Source organism: Sinocyclocheilus rhinocerous, unplaced genomic scaffold, assembly GCF_001515625.1.
Source record: "Sinocyclocheilus rhinocerous isolate Xijiao unplaced genomic scaffold, SAMN03320098_v1.1 scaffold689, whole genome shotgun sequence".
Classification (NCBI taxonomy): Eukaryota; Metazoa; Chordata; class Actinopteri; order Cypriniformes; family Cyprinidae; genus Sinocyclocheilus; species Sinocyclocheilus rhinocerous.
In genome coordinates, this window is record NW_015652129.1 from 947,394 (window position 1) to 951,518 (window position 4,125).

Consider the following 4,125-nt stretch of genomic DNA (forward strand, 5'->3'; position numbering starts at 1 on the left):
TCTGATTTATATACTTCTTGTAAATGTTATGTCTTGTTTTATGGATGCTAAGATATTTCAAATGCACAACTATTAATATTACTTTTTTATGTTAGAGGGAAAAAGCTACAGTATAATCTTGTATATTCTTGAGTACTAGTCCTCGAGAATTAAGCCTGAACCAGTGAAATCTATAAACAACACTCTCACAAAACTCTCACAAATCAACACACTCACACACTCCTATTGTATAATACATTATCCCACAATCAGCCTCTCTTGCAAACCGAACGCAAAAGAAAACCCCTGAAGATACCAAAGTTCAGTCCATGTTCGCTGTCAGATCTTCAGCTGGTCTTTCAGTCTGGCAAGTTGACTCCCCTAAACCAGCAAACCAGCCTGACCAGTTTGGGAGACCAGCTAGACCAGATGAAACCACATTAAATCAGGATCTAAGAGGATCTTCACCTTCAACATGTTGTTGAAGAGTTTCCCCACAGAGGCGAAGCAACCATTCTTCTGCAGTTGTTGACCCAGCCATTCCTTTGCCTGATCAATATTAGCCTGATCTATAAATGTATACTTCTTTGCCCCACCGAAAGACTTCGTCACAAATGCAGTTAACCTGAACACACAAGCAATATATATTGCTGTCAAATACTCCTGATTCAGTAAATTTGCCTTGATACATTTCAGTAAGTCCATGAGGATTTATTGAATATCTCTAGCAGCCTATTTCAAAAACAGCATGTGAATAGACTGGCATTAAACCTATATACCAGAATCCACACAGTAACACATAACGTAAGATAAGGGATGAATGCTTTCATTGTCTCTGTACCAGACTCACCAGGTGTTACCAGAAGGATCATTCCTCCCAAAAGCGCTGTAAGATCCATCATCATGCTTGTATGTCAGCTCTCTCTGATAGCCTGCAACACACACACACACACACACACACACAAATCTGATATGCAGGGATGCTGAAAAGGGGGACACTTGGACCTTTTGTTTTTTTATATAAAAAATGCTAGTTAATATTACTGAATTTATTTACTGGAGTTCAATATTTCTCGATTTATCACTTAATTAAATCTGTTCAATCAAAGTGATGAATCTATCATCAGTCAAATCCAGCTGATAAGAGCTCTGGTGACTTAGCTTGAAAAGAAGCTTGAACTAATTGTCTGTATGTTGATATATTATTGTTTTATGAGTTTAACATAATAATAATAATAATAAATAAAAACTAAAAACTAAAAAGACTGCAAACAGTAATTTCCTAATTAGAATTTTTGCCATGTTTTCCAATAAAAAATATATATTAAAACATTTGTATATTTAGATAGTATCACAATAATCATAATTTCATAGCAGTTTTCCTCACCGCTCTCCAGGAAGGTCATGGCTCGGTTTTTAATCTCAGGAGTGAGCTGCCCGCTGCTCTCCAGGTATTGAAGGATGTAGATATTGGGGGCAAAAAGCAGCATGTTCTGCTCTCCACAACCGTATGGCATAGCCAACAGATCACCAATGTTCCTCAGAGCACGACCCATCAGATCACCTACGGACCAAAAAGCAATATAACCGTCAGTATGATTAAAAACTGAAAACTACTCAATGAGAGCAATTCTATTGATTACAGAGTATTTCAAACATTTATACTAACATTATGGAGAAATTTGCCAGCATATTTTTAGACTCACCCAGAACAGTGACAAAGATTTTGGCAGAACCTTTGACAAACACTGTGGGTAGAGTGAGAGAAACGGATGTCTCTTGTGGACGGTCTAATAGAATAGAGAAAAAATGTCAGGTTCAAATCATGCTGTACTTTACCATAGACAATCATTTTCTTCATCTGTGTAAAAAAAAAAACTACACAGGGTTTAAAAGCTGGAATAGGAAGCTTTTGTTAAAGCCTTTTTGAAATGTTGAATATTTTAGCATTTGTCCAGTGCCATGAATTTATCCACTTCCAGTCTAAATGCATTACCGTAAACAGGAGTTTTGCTTATTTTTACACATTGAAAGTCAAAATTATTATGTGTGGAATGTGGTAAAGCATGTTAACTTCTGTTTAAGCTGGAATGATTCAAATTCTTTATTCTTCTTTTACAGTAATAGACAACACAACACACTGTAATGCCACTAACCTGTTACGCAGATGAGTTCATTCTGAGTGATTGACTGTTTGGTTCCTTCTGCCTGAGAAATACAAGTAATAACAGTGTCAATTTTATTTTTAAAGCAAAGCAAAACAAGATAGATAGATAGATAGATATATAGATAGAACTTAGTATGATCAATAAATCACTCTTAATTAATTTGAAGATTCAAAACAATACCCAAATAGCTACTGTCTAAAAATACTAAGTGTTTTTTTCTTTAGAATAATGCACACTGTTTCAACATAGTATGACCAGAAATATGTATTATGAAAGTAATTATAGTACATTTTAATTTCCTGTTGACTTGTTAGCTTGTTGATGTTGAAGAGTGAGTCACATGGTTTCTGAAAGCTCACATACAGTAAAGGCACGCACCTGCACCAGAACGCTGTGCATCACAGTATCAACTCTGCCTTTGTCTGGCAAAGTCACCACTTCGTTTCCACACAGTTCTCGGCTCTGGACCGCCTCAGCACGCACTGTAATGTTCATCTGTCCTGTAAAACACACACACACACACACACACACACACACACACACACACCAGTACACAATGACAGTGGATTTAAGTCACAGAAGAAACAAAGTACCTCTGGGGCCTGCAATAATAAACAAATCTGTGACTGTCAAGGTAGTACATCCAAATTAAATACATAGTCCTCCCAAAAATAAAATAGGAATGTATTAAGGGGATTGTTCATCCAAAAGTGAAAATTCTGTCATCATTTACTCACTCCTCCATGTCATTCCAAACCTGTATGACTTTGTTTTGAGGATTAAGATATTTTCAAGAATCCTGTTTTGGCTTTCATCCACTTCCATAATGTGTTTGGTTACCAATATTCTTAAAAATATTTTTTTTGTATCAGCAGAAGACAAAAACTCATACAGGTTTGGAACGACATGAGGGCGAGTAAATGATGACAATTTTTATTTTTGGATGAACAATCCCTATAAGTGTAATACCATGTCCTAGTACAAACATGATCAGATCAAGCTTTTCAGTTTAGGGAATCAAATTGAATAAAATTTCTGTTCGGTTTTGCTCATACAGAAGTCAAAGTATCTGGCTTACCCAGGACAGAGGGTGTAACAATCCACTGGAAGGTTTGGCTCTCTTCAGAGCAAACACACTGAGTGTAAGTGCAGCCTTTGCACGGCTGAGCTGTGAACTGCGCTGAGTTTACCAGCGTGACCTTCACCTTTTTAAAAAAAAACAAAAAACAGAGATTTGTCCAGTGTCAGCCTACAGGAAATGCGTTTACTACAAACGCTTGCAAAACTGCTCCAGGACAATCAAGTAAACACATTAAGGGGGCTTACCATGATACATTTTGGGAGGTAGTTGAATACAGTGGCTTTGAGAGTGAACGTCTCCTCACGGATAACAGAGTAAGGGAGGGCAAGGTTATATTTTTTATTTTTTATATAAAAAAAAAATTCTGCATAATTAAAAAAGACTGTAATATACAGTATATACAGTAATGCCATGGTGCAAGATACGTACCCCACAGGTATAAGATCCCATATCCAGGTTTCTGGAAAGAATTTGCGGCTCTTCTGAGTATGTTTTTCCACATTTGAATCAAACCCCATCTCTGGCCGACAGTAGCTGTTTGAATTGATAGTTTGTGAATACAATCAAATAAAAAGGGGCTGTGAACTGCGCTGAGTTTACCAGCGTGACCTTCACCTTTTTAAAAAAAAACAAAAAACAGAGATTTGTCCAGTGTCAGCCTACAGGAAATGCGTTTACTACAAACGCTTGCAAAACTGCTCCAGGACAATCAAGTAAACACATTAAGGGGGCTTACCATGATACATTTTGGGAGGTAGTTGAATACAGTGGCTTTGAGAGTGAACGTCTCCTCACGGATAACAGAGTAAGGGAGGGCAAGGCTCACAAAGAAGGGCTTGAAAGCAGTGAGATTAGTCTTGGGGGACACTCCAAACCCGACATGGGATGTGCAGAAGG

At 37.3% G+C, this 4,125-nt stretch overlaps 1 pseudogene; it reads right to left on the reverse strand.

The window, feature by feature from the left end:
- The window catches only part of LOC107713422 (alpha-2-macroglobulin-P-like), a 24,850-nt pseudogene that overhangs the window by 7,331 nt on the left and 13,394 nt on the right, over window positions 1-4,125 (reverse strand).